The sequence below is a fragment of the Zerene cesonia genome, chromosome 24 (genome assembly GCF_012273895.1).
Source record: "Zerene cesonia ecotype Mississippi chromosome 24, Zerene_cesonia_1.1, whole genome shotgun sequence".
Classification (NCBI taxonomy): domain Eukaryota; kingdom Metazoa; phylum Arthropoda; class Insecta; order Lepidoptera; family Pieridae; genus Zerene; species Zerene cesonia.
The window spans coordinates 4,323,913-4,343,394 of NC_052125.1; the positions used below are offsets into that span (position 1 = coordinate 4,323,913).

Here is a 19,482-nt window from a genome sequence, read left to right on the forward strand (position 1 = left end):
TTCAGTGATGGTTTGGTGGGGTGTTAGCTATGAAGGAGTGACTGAGCCATATTTTTGTGAAAAAGGTATCAAAACATATAAAAAATAAAATTCATGAAATGTTTGCCAAACAATATTATAAACGCGAAAGTGAATGTATGTAGGATTTATGGATTCATATCAATAAAGTAGCCTATAGGTGTAGCAAACAAAATACAAGTAGCAGTCTAGATTTACTCTTAAATTAATAAAAATCAATGCATACATTTTAGCATCAACGAATGTCGCATTAAAAAAGTTGATTATAATAACACATAAAACCAAGAAGGTGGCCCAATAACGTTGACATATGATTTATGAAAAAAAAAACTACAGTATTTTCGCGCCCAAGCGTGAAATGTCAAACGATTTCCCGCCTTTGCCTCGTTGACATTTGCTTAATTGTTTGTACTTCGTTTATAGACTACCAACATAATATAAAAAAATGGAGCATGCTTGAATGTACATATTACTGTTAGAACATAAATATAATTTTTTTATAGTACTTAAATATCACTTCTATGTATTCTGAAAAATACTAAACATAAATTTTCCCCAATACTTATTTTATTTTATCCTTAACAAAAAAACAATGACGTAAACATAAAACATTAAACAGTGTTTTACTCGAAAATCACATTTTATTGTAACAAACATACTTTGCTGTAGCATTTTCGCTGCGAGATAAAAATGGGATTGTGAGATAAATGTAGTTATGCTGTATAGTAGTTGCCTATTTCAGGATTAACCCATACGTTCATATTGATTCTATCGTTATTACAAACTCCTTACTTCAGATAATCAAAGCAACAGAATAAAATCATGGTACGCTATTTAGCTTTCACAACATAGTTCTTGAGAAAAGCTAGACTAAAACTTGCCTAGAATCTATTAACTATCGTATAACAAAGCTTTTTCACACAAACACCTGTAAATAATTGCATTATTGATCATACACGAAGAATTTATTCGCGCGGCATCCGAAATATGCGAGCCATAAATAAGCTAACGCCGTCCGACGGTAGATGGCGCTATTATCAAATACGCGAACCATCCAACTATTCGCATAGTTTCAAAGTTACCCATTTATGTTAAGTTATATCGATGGAGCTAAAGTTCAAAACTTAAGTTTTGGCGAATGTTGATTAAAGCGGAGACGTCTTGTGGAGTGCGATTGTGTTATAATGGAGTTTATACCTCATTTTTGGTATTAATTGACGCTCCATTTTGTATGGGAATTATGAGATATTTGTGTGTTTAATAAATAAACAAACATGTATATTTATAGTAATGTCCTTTTATTAGAGTTATTAATGTATATCGTATTGTATTTCAAATCAGGTTGTACGTAATTCTTTAGGCTGTGGACAGACAAAGACATCATTTTTTATTTTGTGTCGTAGCTACCTTAATGTGGAACCAAATCTAATATACAATAAAAAAAATTGTCACACTTCATGAAAATGGAGGAGGTTATCAATTCGACTGTAAGTATGTTTTTGTTTATTGATTTGTCGGCTCAGAATTTTACAATGGGTGAAACGATTCAGATGATTCATTTTTGGTTGAAAGCTGGTGCATTTTGTGCAGTACAATTTAAATTGTCGTTGTTCTAGTTAGTAAAATATTTCTATCATATTAATATTTATAAAAAAATCACAAATAATCTTTATTAAAGCGAAGAATCGTTGCCTCACCAATTTCTATGTTATCTGTGCAGGTTACATAAAATCTGACATTTCGCTGTCAAAACTGACATTTATAAACGTTAAATGTCAAATTTACCCTCCCGTTTCTCGCCATTTAAGGTGATATACGCCTCCCAGCGGATAATTTCATTAGTATTACATGTTTAGATTTCAGTAAATAATTGTATCAATAAATTATATTCACACCTTTTTTTATAAATTAAAGATTTTCAAAACGAGATATATAATAATATGATAAATTATTCAAATTATATTAAGTAAAAAAACGTGGAACAAGTTAATTTGATGTTATTTGATTCATTGTTATATTTACCTCTTTTATTTACATCAAGTAAAAATATATATTTTTAATCAATCTTCTAACTTTTCAGTTTAACTCTAATAACCCAATGATATTAATGAGTTAATAGACTTATTAAAATAAAAAAAAATCTGCTTTATTGTACATCCGCATTGTTTTAGCTTAAGCTTGCAGATTTTCTCTTTATCACTATACTGTTAAAGGTAGCCTGTATAAATTTAAGTTAGAAAATTATCCTATGGAAAGTGTACGAATATTCTTCAAATTCGATTCAGAATTTTTTATCTCGAATAAGTAACAAACTAAAAATTCATATAAAGAATTTTTAAAACGATAAAAGTCAATACTGAACGAAACTTATTTTGTCTAGAACCGTACCATAATCTCATAGCGCCATCTAGTATCGAATAGAAAGGATTAAGCGCGCTCCAACGGGCAAAAGATAAAATTATTTACATTTCAATAAGCCCACCAGCTGGAATTTATTCTAAAACATGCTCCAGATATTGTTCGACGTCTTTACAATTTGAAAAGATTAAAGATATTCAAATCCAGACTTGTTCGAATACAATACATTTTAATATTTGTCGCCATTGACTGCGCGTTCCCGCGCCCGCCCTTATGCTTTGTTTTTTTTTAATATAAGAGGCTATGGAACCTTTTTTGTGAACGACGTTTGAGTCTAACCTTTTATATGTAACATTCATATGAAATAATAAAGGAAATGCATCATTATGGTAAAAACGGGTGCATTGCCTATTGTATCCCATATGGATATAATTTTATTTAAATCCAGTACACAATAATGAAGTAGTTTTGCGTTAATTAATTACGCATTTTTTCCGTAGCGTAATAAAGAATATTTTAATATGTTAAATTTTTGATCGCAAAAGGTATCTAAGAAACTAACCTATCCTATTAATATTATGTAAAAGTTTGTGACGGTGAACGTAAAAAACAGCTAATCAGATCCAGAAAAAATAAAGCTCGGAGATAGATATAGATTAGCACATAGTTTTATCACAATACCAAGCAAAGCCGCGGGCTTAAGTTAATAATTAGTATAAAATATTCTATTTTAAACCATTTTTAGAGCCAACCACAAGCTGTTAATGAATAGGATTTCAATATAACGGTTTTTTCATTAGAGCCGTACGAAATTTAAACGAATTTCGAAGCGGAGGTAAAGTTTGCCAGTTTTTATTGAAAATATATTCAATCCGAATATTTCCCGTTAACTTGACGATCTGAGCAATTAGTCGTTAAACTTAAAAACGTCGTTGAACCAGAATTTCAATAATCGAAACTTGCTTATTGTTCAAGTTTCGTTCGATTTTAACCCTTTATTTTGCGCCCTTACTTCTACTGCAATATTGTAGGACTAGTCTCTGTCCCCGGGTTGGGTTAATCATAGCCAATGTCACTGTGGAATCATGTAGCTTCTACTGGTGATATAATCGTTTTGGAGTTAATTTTTTTTCATTTAATTTCAGACAACCTCTAGTATATTAGAAATTTTGAAACGGGTGGCCGAGAGGCTAGGCGTTGCTACGGTTAGGCAAGAAACGCAGGTTCGAATCCTGCCTCGTGATCAGATTTTTTCTATTCTTTAAAAATTTCTAATTTATAAAAAAGCATTTCCATGCTATAAAACTAAAAATTAAACCTCTAGTATATTTAAAACTTCGAATGTTTAAATTTTCGAATAACAAATCAACATCAGTTCACCCAATCATAAGCTCTGAGGTGATAAACACAAAAAATCTATTTAGTACCTCCACCTTTTTTGCAGTTGGTTGCTAACTTACATAAATCTAACTATTCTGAGGGAGGGGAAACAGTAATGTGGCTTAAATAACATAATATTTAAACAAATTATAAAGTGCTCATGAATTAATCTTTAAAGATGGCGGCTGGATTAATATAATCCTCTTTGTTATCCCATTCTTTGAGGGATTTAATAGAGCAAATTTTGTTATTTACTTTTAGGGTTCGTAGACATAAATTAAATATACTTAGTTCTTTCTATATCCTAGATACTATATGTTTTTTTTTAGGTATTTTATTTTGAAACGACATAACACAGCATTTGTACGAATCTTGTAGGTTTTTATTGATATATAGTATTAAATATTTAAAAATAAATATTTATTATTTAAAAAGCTATTAGAAAACAGAATCAGTGGCTAATTGGTGAGAACCTCGGACTTCAAAATAGATAAGTGGGGGTTCAAGACCGGGCGAGCGCGCGGTAAATAAATTGATTTTTCAATTTATCTGCACATGTAGATAACCTCACCACTGCTTAAAACGGTGAAGGAAAATATCTAGAGGAAACCGGCATGTCCAAGAAACAAAAGTTCGACGACATGTGACATCTGCCAACCCGCACTTGGCCAGCGTGATGGATTATGGCTTGAACCCTCATAGGAGGCCCGTGTCCCAGCAGTGGGAACACATATGGGCTGATGATTTTGAAACAAATATTCCTTATTTCACTTCCTTCCATCATCCCAACCGTTTTTATATTTGACTTAGAAACATTCACATTAATTTTTAAACCACAATACTTACTATGCCCCGCAGTTTTCGGTACATAATGTTTTGTATTTGTCTTCTGCCATTAACGAACTATATGACACTGAAAGATTGTTCAAATCGGTCCAATAGTTCTTGAGGTTAGCTTGTTCATACAAACTTAGTTATATATTGTTAGTATTGATTCTATTGTCTATATGAATATATAATTATCTATAAATATTTAAAAGTGGTTCTTCGGTTTTCAGGAAGCTGTGCCGGGTCAGCTAGTTTTTATGTATAGCCCAGACATGAATAAAAAATACAAAGTGTTATAATTTCCCAGCGAAGTATACCAAAAACGCTCAGTTTGTGGCACAGCAAACCGGTTATACGCAACCAAACCATCCGCTTATATCCGGTTACAACCGGCTGAAAGTCGTGACGTAGTTGTGGTTTTGTTTGCGAATTCTATGTTGAGGTTATTGTTTCAAACGATTCATTTACATTTATACAAACCGAACCAACATTTTCCTTTAATAAAACGGGTGTATCTAGTTTTGACATACAATATTGAAGTCAAAAGTCGAACTATATATGGTATAAAATACAAAGACGCTTCCCACATCTGTCCCTCTACGTATGTTTGTATGTATGCTTAAAGATATATAGATTTTAGATATATCAAACTACACAACGGATTTTGATGGGGCTTTAAATAGATAGAGTGATTCAAGAGGAAGGTTTATATGTATAATAACATCTATAAACTACTTCGTACTTAACGCGTGCAGAGCCGCGGGTAGCGCTAGTGAAATTATAAAATTAAAATGTGAAAAGATTTTCATAACATCGTTAATGAATAAGTGTAACTTGGATTCCTAAGCAATTCAAAGCTAAGTCAAGTATATCTTCTACAAGCAATCTGTATTTCCTATTTATCAATGACCTAGATGCAGGCCGCGCAAAAACTAGATATTCATTAATTAACGGATGATTAAAATTATACAACCGCCGTGATTTATTTAAAAATTCTGAGATCAATCGCAAATATTTAGAGTCGCTCTTAGTGCATCAAAATATAAAATAAATTGTTTACAAATAGTTCTGACAGTGTGGAACTCTGTAGTTATATAGGATATAAATTATAATAATATGTTTTTTCAAAAGACTCCATAAAAAGGTCTCATATGACTTCTTTTCTTTTTACTTCAGAACTTTTGACTGGATGAAGCGATTTCGATGATTTTTTGTAGTTGGTGCTTTCCATATAGTCCCATTGAAATACAATCGAGTTAGTTTATTGTTAAACATAGCTCTAGCTACCTTCACGTTATATTGAACAACTAGCTGCGCCCCGCGGTTTCACCCGCGTAAGTCCGTATCCCATAAATGCGAAAGTTTGTAAGGATGTGTGTGTGTTTGTCGCACTTTCACGCAAAAACTACTGAACCGGTTGCAATGAAATTTGGTACGTAGATAGCTGGACAAATGGAATAACATATAGGCAACTTTTTATCTCGATATTCCTTTGGGATATGTACTTATGCGGGTGAAACCGCGGGGCGCAGCTAGTATTTTATAATCGTCATCAATACCGTACTGTATCAGCTCTTAGTCCATTATAGAGGTGGTTTCGTACTGGTAAATGGCGTCGCTATGGCAACCACAAAATGTTTTCACTCTTCGCAGAATATAAAATAACCAACCATTCAAATAAACTTCCACAAGCCCGGCATTTCAAAACATTCTAGCCAAGGAAATTTTAAAAATCAACTTCCCACCTTGTTAAAGCGAAAAAATATATACTCCATAAAAAACAATATGGCCTCGCGGTCGGGGCAAAAAAAAAACGAAACAGATATCATCATTAAAACTACAAATTAAAAGAAAACCCCGATAATTAAACATTCATTTTTGCCGCGTTTCATTATTTTAAACACAGACTAAAAATAACGTTGATTAAAAGAGGTAGTATAATGAAAAACAACCCGGCTCTTAAACGTGGAGCGTCATTGACAGTTCGGGGCCGGATATAGCTGGTTGAAACCGGATAGCTGGCCGGATCAAACCGGTTGTCTTTGTTGGAATTTGCAAAGGTAATGTCGAATGTTAATGTGGATTTTAATCTTGGTTGTTTAAGGTACATTTCCCGGTTTTGCGTACATTTTCATAAATCTCAATTTGAATTGAGAATAGTGAGCTTTCAAGTATTTGAATATTACAGTTTATATGCATTTTCAGATGAATATATTAATGTTATATATATACACTAGCTGTACGCCCCGGCTCCGCCCGGGTAGTTGTTTATTGTAATTTAAATTATAATAAAAACTATCCTATCTCTCAAGTTGGATCGAACTGCACATGGTGTGCTAATTTTATTATAATCGGTAAAGTGGTTTAGGAGTCCATTGAGGACAAACATTGTGACGCGAGATTTATATATATTAAGAAGATATATATTTGGAGAGCAGTCGACCGCCGATGTATAAAATATTATATGATTAATCATTTCTTTCTGTTAAAACTTATTTTTTCGTTAGTTTTAACCGACGATCCCAAATATGAAAGAGGTACCCAATTCGCCCGTGTTTTTTTTTTCTTTTGTTGCTCTGTGGATGTTCATTTGGCGTGATTATTTTGTGTTTGATAGGATATGGTGATTAGGCCACATTTAATCATCTTTACCATTATTTTATAGAAAAAATTAAAAGGAACTGCAGTACATACAAGCTTTAGAAGGCAGTATGGTATGAAGCTTATATTCGATGTTTATTTCAGTAACTAATTATTATTATCTCATTTCAGGTACTGACCACGTGTTCCTAATTTAAATACTGAGGTAAGTAATACGCCTAGACCTTTTTAAATCTATATTGACTATGTTCAAATATTTTTACAGGGAAATGTATTATATGTTTTGAGTTTCACTACGTTGAAAAATTAACGATTTTTTAAACAGATTTAAACGCGTTTTTACATTATGTATTTCGCATTAACCATATTAGTTAGTAATCCGGGCCTTTCTTCATGGACAATTTTATATAAATACGTTCAGCATATTCTGCGTATAAGAGCGACGTACATCCATACAAACGGTTGATGTAAGTAAAGTCGTATGGAAGTTAAAATGTGTGATTAGCGTTGTATGTTTGAATGTAACTAAATGAATCAAAGGGAAAATCGTTTGCTTTATTTGAGATGTCTCTTAAGGTTTTCTTTATTTGAAACTAGCTTTACGCCCGCGGCTTCGCTCGCGTGGTATTCGGTTATATCGCTGTCATCTCCCTATTTCAACTGCTTATATAAATATAATCTATGGCTGTGAATTACATTGACATTTGCTACTCGCGTTTTTTAAAATATGCAAAATTAAATGTACATTTTTCAATATTTCTAAGAGATTTTCTTAATATTTTTGTCCGTAAGAACCTTCTCCTAATAATAACAAATACAACTAAAAAAGAATTACTGAAATCGGTCCAGCCATTCAGGCGTGATGCCGTGACTAAGGAAAACGGGTTTCATTTATATATATATATATAGATTCGTAGTAACTATACTAATATTATAAAGCTGAAGAGTTTGCTTGTTTGTTTGAACGCACTAATCTCAGGAACTACTGGCCCGATTTGAAAAATTCTTTCAGTGTTAGATAGCCTAGTTATTGAAGAAGGCTATAATATTTGTACCACAGGCAAAGCCGGCAAGCGGAACGCTAGTTATTTATAATATTATCGTATGATCGTATGACGCTCAAGAGTTTGTATGAAAACGCTTATCTCAGGAACCATTTGGTTATCTATATAGGAACAGTATATTGATTAAATTTTTCTAAAGTAAGTGGGTCAAAATCGAGTCTAAAGGAGTTGGTTACATACAACTGGTGAAGCTAATAAAAGCGTTTTTAAAAAGATTATTTCCCTTTTATTAAAAAACAAACTAATTACCACAAACACGTGAATACCTACATGAAATAATCAACAAACCCACAAAATCTCGTACTGATAATAAAACCCGTTTAAAATCGGTTAAAACCACAATTTAGTTAATGGCGAACTGTTAAGCCGGAAGGGCCTGTCCGCACAGCGCGTTTAGGCCCAGCGGTATCTACCTCCGGTGCGTAATGTGGTCCGACCCTTATGGGCTTAGGCGTTTATGGTTATTATACCATTGTGCTTATTGATTTTGTATAAACGTTTAATTAGGTGAAAACATTACTGCGTATTAGATACTAGATTGCTTATATCTAGACTGATATTAGAAAGAGAATACATTTGTATGTTTGTAATGTTTTCACACAAAAACCGCTGCATAGATTTGAAAAATTCTTGCACCATTAGAAAGCGGGTGACATTGGCTGTATATGTATGGGGTAGTCCTACTAATATAATAAATGCGGTGGTTTGTATGTTCGTTACTCTTTCACGCAAAAACTACTGAACCGATTGCAATGACATTCGGTACGTAGAGAGCTGGACAACTGGAATAACACATGACAACTTTTTTTCCCGATATTCCTACGGGATACGGACCTACACGGGTGAAACCACTGGGTGCAGCTAGTGCTTCATAAATCGTGATCAAAAATATTGAGGAGTTATATTACAGCTAAGCTTTAATATAATTTATATAATTATTTTCAACAAAAACTATACCGCCTTCAAATTACTAGATTAAATGGGACTTTTTAAATTAAACGACACAAGCTATCAAATGAAAAGAATCATAAAAATCAGTTCACCTAGTTAAACGTTATAACAAACGCATAAAAACACAGCCGAACCTTATTTTGTAGCTTATTTCTTGAAGTCAATTGACAGAAGGATACTTCAATCGCCTCGATTAAAAAATGTCATCTATATATATAAAAATGAAACCCGTTTTCCTTGGTCACGGCATCACGCGTGAATGGCTGGACCGATTTCACTAATTCTTTTTTTGTTGTATTTGTTATTATTAGGAGAAGGTTCTTACGGAAAAAAATTAAGAAAATATCTCAGAAATATTGAAAAATGTACATTTAATTTTGCAAATTTCAAAAAACGCGAGTAGCAAATGTCAATGTCATTCACAGCCATAGATTATATTTATATAAGCAGTTGAAATGGGGAGATGACAGCGATATAACCGAATACCACGCGGGCGAAGCCGCGGGCGGAAAGCTAGTAACCAATAAAAACAGTAGACCAGTAACAAGACGCCTGTTACCTTACAAAGGGGGTGGGAGGAATTTAATTATAAGCTTCTCCTGCACTCTCATAGAGGCTTGGCTGTCGCTGAGGCATCCTTTGTTGACTAATTAATTATTATTTGAACAATTTCATATATTTTACATAATATTTGAATGAAAGCAGAAAAAAAATATCTATTGAAGCGGTGAGGACGCGGGAAATAAAAAAAAAAAACCTAATAATAACTATAATAATTAAAAACAGACAATTACGTGTCCAACAGAACCAGAAAGAATTTAATTCAGCATGTGACAGAACCTGGCGCTGTCAGCTAGATCCTAAGCAGTTCCTTAGGGTTGGCATAAGAATAGCGTTTAAATAATAACTACGAAATTATATTATAACAGATATTATATCTAACGGTCCATCCTGGCTTCGTCTGTGGTATATCGCCTATAGTACTCAGAGTGCTTTGACATAGCAAAGCTGAAAGAATTCTTTAAATCGGTACAGTAATTCTTGATATTAGCGCGTTCAAACAAGTAAACGGTTCAGCTTTACATTATTAATATAGAATATATAAACCACCTCAAAATTCTGAGCGATTCGGGTTAAAATTTCGCATGCTGATACCTACTACGATACGATAGGAATCCGATAAGAAAGAACTAAATAGGAGATGAAAAATTATACCATGAAAACTTATTTTGACCTAAGGGCAAAGATATAGCTGACTGTAGCAGCAGTTTCGACTATATTTGAAAAAAATCAAATTATATTTATTCGCAAGAATATAGATACAAATTATTATAACAATCGATTTTTATCACAATATTCTGCGGCAAATACAATCTACCCATAGTTAGGGTGTGCAAATATTAAGAAAATTAATAATACTTAATAAGTTAATGACGTATTACTTTATTAAGTATTTCCTTTAATGTCATTAATTCTTCACTGTCAACATTAACCACTTCGTCAGTCTCTTTTAAAATAGATAGATAACTCTATTATTCCTAGATGTAATGCTATTAAAAAATTCATAACACAAAATGGCGCCTCGCCGCGAGTGTAAGTCCACCATTATTATCATAATACAGGTATTTTAATATAACATCTGCGAGTTAAATTAAATTTCGTCTGTAGCTAGCTGTACTGTGGTTTTTCACGAAAATGGTTTTAAACGCTGTTTCATATTATCCCCGTTATATTTAGCTAGATTTGTCTATTAACCGAATGCAAAAAGGTTCTCAATTTTGTAATTACATTTTGAATCGTCTTTAATGGTTCTCAAATTGTTGCCTTGGAGTTTCGGCTGGGTATACCTTTAGATGAGTCCTTTTTTTATGGTTTGGAGTTTTTAATGTTAGTTGTTTATTATATGATTTAAATTTGTATTAATCTGAAATGCACAAGAGAAGGAAATATCAGGTGGTTTTGAGAAAATATTTAAGTGAAAATTACATAAATAAATTTCGTAATAGGTACGTAATCCACGTCTACCAGACGAGCCATCCAATATCTTGCCTACTGCATGCAGCCTAGGTCCGCAATAAACGCATAGCTCTTAGGTTATGCGCAAATACCTAGCCTTTGACGGAAGCTTATTGGTTAGACAAACAATTACTGTGCCACAGATTAAATAATATGTCCATAGTCTGTGGCTGGCATAGATTAAATTGTCATAATATTTTATAGTCTGTACCCTCCCGTTGTGAACCGAGAGCCGATTGTCAATCTGCTATCTAATTGGAAATTGGTTCAAATTTAATTAAATATTCTGAATCAATAACTGCTTGATATTATCTTTAGGGGATACCAATAGCATTGCTCTCTTTTGTTGTGTGGTTAACTCACAGTTAACTTTAATGACTTTTCGTTCAATTTACTGTAACGATGTACTTATAATACTTTTATGCGTGAACCTGTCATAATGACATAGCATAATGACAATATTTAGTTTCACCGAAACCGTCAGGGGAATAAAATATTTTGTGACATATTGATATCAAGTAACTATTTTAAAATAAAAGTAATAATATACTCTACTACAATAGAATATTACTTATAAAATATTGTTTTTATGATTAAACTAGACCCTCGTACCGGTTCCGCCCGGATATTAAGATCAAGATTCTTGTTTTGGGAGCACTTAATCGAGATAAAAACCCTATCACCCAAGTTAACTCATATCCTGTCTGTATACCCAATTTCATCAAAATCCGTTCAGTAGTTTCAGTGTGATTGACGGACAATAAAACAAACCTTCACATTTATAATATTAGTGTGATATATTGTGCGATGTGATACAAAAGACTTTAAACCAACGAGTCTACATCACTTTATTTTTGAATTGAGAACGATTACTGCCAGCGCACTTTCATCAAATCGATCGTCCCCCACATAGCAATATCCAAAGTGGATACAGATTATAACCGATCTGAAACATAATTCCACAGAGTTTCGTCTCATCCACCGCTCCAGAAAACCTCTAAAGGTGCATTAATCCCCACACGGCACATTTGTGGAGACAAAGCTACTGTTAAAAGATCATATTCATTGTGGGGAAAGTAGGTCGAGCTGTGTACTCGGCTTAAAATGCTTTTTGTGATATGACTGAGATAGGTTGCGATTATGCGCGTGTACTGATTTATTTTATATGGGAGAAATGATTCCTTTTTTAAAATGACGTTTTGCATAGACTAGAAATGTAGATTTGAAATTGGAACGGTTTTGAATGGGGTTCAAAATTAGAATAAGTATAGCGTTTTAATGGATGTGCAGTTGACATGTTTATTTATTTATTTAAATGTATATTTGGAAAATATTAGTACGCACAGATTGCGGATTTAAATGTAATGTATTAAAGCATTAAATCAATCTGCTATCTTTAAGTAAATGAACATTAATCACACACAATTTTTTTTGAATCAGTAATATTTTAGGCATAAGCCAGTTCATCTTCGTTATATTTTACATATGTATAATTTTTAAATAGTACAAATTAAATACTTGATAATTGCTCAGATGGTCAGGTTTCCGCTTCCCTCGTGTTGCGGACCCAGGGGCATAATTACTGCCTTTTAGCCGACACAGTATTTGCATTACGCTGAGCATTGCCAGCGCTGAAAATTTTTAACTTCACGCTGCGTTGGGCTTAGTTAATTATTTTTTTAATGGGACTAGTTTTTATATGTAAATAAATAGATGTAATGAAATTTTTTGCGTGCTCTCGTAGTGTAATAACATTAATGAGTATTTAATTGCATTCAATGTAGCGTGATAATTGATTGAATGAATTGTGTTGTGGTTTCGATGATATGTGTATATATCATAAAATTATTATTTTCGTTTTGAGTACTAACATTCGTAAAGAAGGTTCAGTGGACGTTATAAATTGATTAATTATTTAATACTACGCGTTTTAAATGCGATTTATTTATTAAAGCATTATTTATCACAATGTTTCGTATACTTTACAGCGACTTTGGTCAAGGGGAAACGCCTTATCAAAATTGATTTTTCTAAATGTATAATTAAAACAAGGAAATACTACATAAACATGTCATGGGATATTATTTCAAATATTGTACTTAGTACAAAGTAGAGTGTAGTCATGTAGAGTTGGAATATTTAAATAAAGTGTATGAATTGTTGGATTATGTGTGTAGTATAGTGTTGTATAGTCTAAAGAAATTAGCAGTGATATATATTTCGATTAAAAAGGCCTGGATAGGGAAGCCGCGAAAAAAGTTCAAACAACTAAAGTGAAACCTTTTCCTTGTAGCATGGGGCATTTGAAAGTGTTTCTATGTTCAACTTCCAAAAGTTTTCTGTGCTGGCAGCTCTGTTTCTAATTTCGCTTAAATGTTACCACTACATAAAATTAATTTGGAATTAAATGTAAAGGACTTGAAAGTCTAGCGTATGTTAATTTGTGATATATTCTGAATTCTGATTGTCTTCAATTATGTTGTGTGACGATAATAAATATTATTAAAACTTATAAAAATATAATATCTTACATAATATAAGTTAATCAAACTTGAATCCACCCCTCGGCCTATAATTTCCGTCATTATAATTTGAATTTAGTCCATTTATATTTTGAAATTCGAACAAGCACGTCTAACAAATATGCCGACATGACAGAAGTATTTCAATAATTTATTCAAAGACAAAACAAAATGGCGGCCCGTTTTGTACAGATTAAAATATATTCGTCGACATTTTATACATTACTTACATTATTGTAATATTTTCCTCAACATACAACTCAACGTACAAAGGATAATACTTTAGAATTATTTTCTTATCAAATTAAAATTACATATGAAATATATCATACAACGCCTGTGATACATAATATGTAACCTATAAGCATTCAGGTTCCATGTACATATCAAAGTTTAAAACAATTTTTGATATCGGTCCAGTTTTTCTGATATTAGCGCGTTCAAACAAACAAACTTTGCAGCTTTACACTAATAGGTAGATTATTTCAATAATAAAATAAATTAACTAGCCTTTATTTCTTACTGTACAATTTCCTTAAATGTTAAATGCTTATTATGACGATTACAAAAAACTAAATTATTATAACAGCACACACTAACTAATCATAGAAATATTATTAAAATAAAATGTCTACTTTTGTACTCAAATACTATCGTCCGATTTCGACACATATTCATATATTAATAAAACTAGATTATTAATATTAAATAAAAGTTATTTTTTTAATATTAATAATCTAGTTGTTTCCAACATACGTATAGCGCCAAAATTATCTATAAGAATCGTTATAATAGGATAGTACACATGTCTATAAAAACGCTCAAACAATTCATCAGTCATCTGAAACCGAGAAACAATATTTCAGCTAATAAATTCCTATCGAAAGTCATGGCCGACACCTAGTTAATAATAAAAACATTACGTAATATTGTTCATAAAACACGCAACCGCCATTGGTCGGACAGATATTATAATCACGACAGCGAATAGCGCTTCAGCGCTTTCAAAATTGACTTGTTTTGTTAATGTGACCAAAGAGGTTTATAACATGGTAATTAGAAATATTAATTACGGTAATTTATTTAAATTGTTAATGACTATTAAAACAGTAAGGAAGGTTTTGAGTAGGTTTGTAGTTTTAGATAGGCACGTTTACGTACGTTCTGCTACCTTCTCTTCTAATTTTTACAGGAAGCCATAATAGAACTCGATATTAAATTATCAATGTTAAATACTTGATCCTGCGACTTCACTCGCGTGGTGGGGCACCCGGTTAGCTTTATGATATTTGCACATATAAAACGAGATATATAAAGCTAAGTCTTTCTTTCACTATGTAATTTTTATAATAATATATGACTATGTAAAGTCGTTTGTAAATGTACAAACGACTATGTAAAAATCAATCAAGCTAAATATGTACAAAATGAAACAAGTACTTAAAACTACGTAGGAATGACGATAAAATAATTCAAACACACATGAAAATCCCAATAAATATTAGGTAAGTAATCCCTAGGTAGAGAATCGAAACACTTATAATTTAATATGAATATTCGTAATCATTCTTACAGCGCTTAACCCGCTACACGATGCGTCCGCCATAACTCCCCTCGTTCTAGTCTATTTTTATAATCTGTCAGTCATTGCGCGTACTTCATTGAAACGAGAAATTTTTCAGACAAACGCTTAATTTTAACATTGTTGCATGATTTTTGTGTTTATTTCACATTGTAATCGGTTAAAATGAATATTAGTGATGATATTCTGTTGAAGCAAGAACGTTGCACGAGTTTTGGCGGGATAGCGGACGCGTTGTTTTTTTCGTACATTTTTCGTGATTGAGGAAACGGTATGTGCTTTGTCTATAACTTTTAATTATGTAATTTGAAATCTATTTCTTGTGCTAGGGCGCTATAACGTTTTGCACTTTAGTAATTATGATCGAGCAATATATTTCTAAACATTATCTTAAAAATCCACTGAAATAACCTCATGAATTACGCTGCACTTTCAGTTTTTTTTTTCAATGTAAATTTACATAAATAACCTATAACGTAATGGTTGCTTTATTAACGCAACCAACGATAATCTATGCCATCTATCTATTTTCCAAATTTTATACCGATACGATAAGCTGTTTCCGCAGTAACAGACATCCATACATCCATGAACATCCTTACAAATATTAGCATTGTTTTAAATCGTTAATGGTTACGATGTATCTAGATTTCAAATTTGCAGCATTACGATTTCAACACACTATCAAATAAGCATTAATCCTGAAACATGTCATATATTTTTCTGTTTTTTTTTCTACTGCATTGGTTAATATACTTTTGGGAGATATAAAACACGTTTTCATCATATGCATACCCATTAAATACGTGGACAAAGACTCGAGTCTACAATTATGAATTATAATATCGTTATATACACAACATTATCACTTATTGACTCTAGTTTTATCTCCATGCCTAATTATATTATTTCGTAATAACACGATAAAGTTGTACGTACTATGAGCACTATCGGAAATTCGTCATTTCATAAGTGTGTTTAAATATTTCGTATCATAATGATGATATGGAGCTAGTGGTTGCATAAAATATATTTTTTTAAAGAATCTGATTCGCCTTCAAATTGTCAGACCAAGCCCAAATTTAAATGGGCAGACACCAGCTAATATAAATGAGAATCAAATGTTCGATGTACCCAGTAAAATAGTTATGGAGTTAAAAAACATCAATTGATAACCATCTTCTTTTTTAAAGTTGGATATGATTAAAAGGAAAGATAGATTGGTTGTTTACCATTTTTGTATAGTTTATCAATTAATTACTACAAAAAATTATGTCACATTATTTCCTACAAACAATATTCACCTTTGGGTGAGGTGCCATTTTAAAATGGGACCAAACCACAATAATTTTCTATAACACTCTTCTCTGTAGAAACTGATTCCCGAACCGGTGGTAAATGTTAAAACTGTGTTATGACGATTCAAAAGTGCTTCTATATGAAGTCTCAATGAGTAAACAGACATTCGAGTTTGAGTTTGAAAAAAAAAACATTCAGTCGAATAGAAAGAACCTCCTTCGTTTTGAAAATGGACCAGAACCGATGGTATTCTTAGTAAAAATCGTATATTTCGATAAATAAACAATCCACAAATTGAACTACACCACCACCACTGCGCCACTATATACCGCACACAAGCTTTACAATAACTATCGTAATCATATATTCACATTGTCCCCAATTGCGATGCTGTGACGTCACGACCCAAGATGGCCGGCGAGCGCTTAATTAGCGCTGTTCTGTATTGCCGCACTAGAAAAATCGTGTAATTTGAATAGTACTATTTCGGCAGAAACGTGTAAGTGCCCACTTTGGTTGATTCCGTGCCGCCATGTTTAAAAATGAATTACAATATCTCAGAGTTTATTATGTGTTAGCTGTAACCCGCGGCGTCGCTCTCGTGATACCCGGATAAACTAAAAAAACTGAAAACATGTATTTATTCAATTAGAATTCTTATAGAAGCACTCTTTGAATCGTCATTAGACTAGTTTTAACATTTACCACCGTAGTTCAGAAGGCAGGCAGTTTCTATAGAGATGAGCCGGCGAGAAACTCTGTAGTTGCTCTTTTAATAAGCAGTCTATGAGCTGATCCCGACTATCATCTATCTCTGTACCAAATTTCCAACGGAACGATAAGCTGCTTTCGCGTGAAAGAGTATCAAACATCAATACATCCATCCACCCATCCATCCATCCATACATCCATTGAGTAGTAATATACATCCATACTAATATTATAAACGCGAAAGTTTGTAAGAATCTATGGATGTCTCTAAGTCCTTCACGAGAAAACCGCTAAACAGATTTTGATGATAATTGGTAAGATGTAGCTGACGCACCAATATAACATACGGGCTACAGAAATACTAGCTTTTGTCTGCGGGTTCCGCGGGTGAAACCGCTAGTAACCTATACAAATATAATAAAGAGGAAGAGTTTTTATACTCGTTTGTACCCTAAAGGCTCCGAAACTACAGGTCCGATTGTGAAATTTCTTTCGTCAAAAGAAAGCTACATTATTCCCAATTGCTATAGTATACTATTTACCCCGGAAATGTACCTAGTATTATATATCTGCCTTTTATTAAAGTCAAAAAACGAAATCGTCGTCCAAAACATCTTTGCGATCCTTCCAGCAATAAATATTAATTTGTATGTATGTATGCATGTATGTAGGTAATTGTAAAGGCCGTGTATGAATGAGCCCGGATGGACTTACGTCTATCCGATTGGAATTGTGTTCAGCATGTTTGCAGTAGGGTGACGCGCTTTCGGATGTTGTGGGGACAGTCTCACGGTTTGTTTTTTTTTTCTAATTTTTACTTAATGAGCGTGAAAATTTGAATGTTTGGCTGCTTGAAAGGAATATATTTGTCCATTTTGTGTTAAACTTATGATATGTATGTACATAGTACAATCGAATTGAAGCCTTTTTTTGAAGACCATAAGTGTAATATTTGTTTGCAGCAATTCTTCATATATTGTTGTGCTTATAAATGAACAACTACTTCAAAAGAAATAACCAACACACTCGCCTGACTGTAATACGTACTATTAAGAGCTTTTTAGTTTGTTCGTTTGTTACTATTAACTCCAAAACAACTTGCACGATTTCTCAAAATGTTCAGTAATTATCGAGTAACTAACTAAATTTTTTTACCCCACATCGCATAAACAGAGCAGGAGGATCATTATTCCGTCTTGAACCTTCTATTTGAAAGATTTCTCTTTTATTTTGGGTTTGTTGTGGGTTTACAACCGATTGGCGTGATTCTTTATGTGTTTGATAGTAAATTGTTGGCATTTGGTCCCATTATTCTACATTATTTACGAAGAAGTATCACGTTTTTTTTCACTGTTCATTTTATTTTATACTAGCTTTGTATGATACGCGGCTTCGCCCCCGTAGTCTCCTCCGGACGAGTCGTCGATAGCCATTGTCGTGGATAGGACACTCACCGTGCCAACCCAGTGCATACACGCCTCGTTCAGGCCAGGGTATAAAACCAGTCCCACAGCGTCTGCGAACTCGACGAACGGGCGGACACTCGGCCGCGCCGGCGCACATCTGCGTACCACGTGGCCCGGCGCGGTACGTGGGAAGCGCTTGGGGTCCGACGGGTTTTGGGGCGCGCTACGGGTCTACATGTGCACGCGCCTATATGGGTGCAATTGGGTCGATTGTGCGATTAACCAGGAGACGTTTGAGTTTTTTCAATGATCTAGGTAAAGGTAGGAAAATTAGTTTTTTTTCAGGGTCTATTTTGTTTTACTATCCATAAATTGCAATGTTTTGTATATAAGTATAGGTCAGTTGGCATAGTTAACGAATTTCTATTCGTGCTTAATTAATGAAGTGCTGAAAATGTCACATTTTTTTTTTCATTTTAAATGTCCTTTTTTTGTATGAACTCAATAATTACAATGTAGCAGCTAATATATTTGGATAAACGTGACGCCGTAAAGCAGTGTTAAATCCAGTGTGGGAAATAGAAAGATTTATCTCGGTCGTCTTCTACTACTTCTACTTCAGATTGTAATTCTTTCTAACACAACCAACCATTTGAAGTTGTTAATTTAATAATATCGACACGCTAACCCGTAATTAACGAATGCCAATTTCAATGCAAATATTTTCTGATAAAACCCTATAAAAA

The 19,482-nt window shown here is 33.1% G+C and overlaps 1 protein-coding gene across 1 annotated transcript in view; it reads left to right on the forward strand.

The window, feature by feature from the left end:
* The window catches only part of LOC119836377, an 86,036-nt gene that overhangs the window by 65,465 nt on the left and 1,089 nt on the right, over positions 1-19,482 (forward strand). The window lies entirely within an intron of this gene.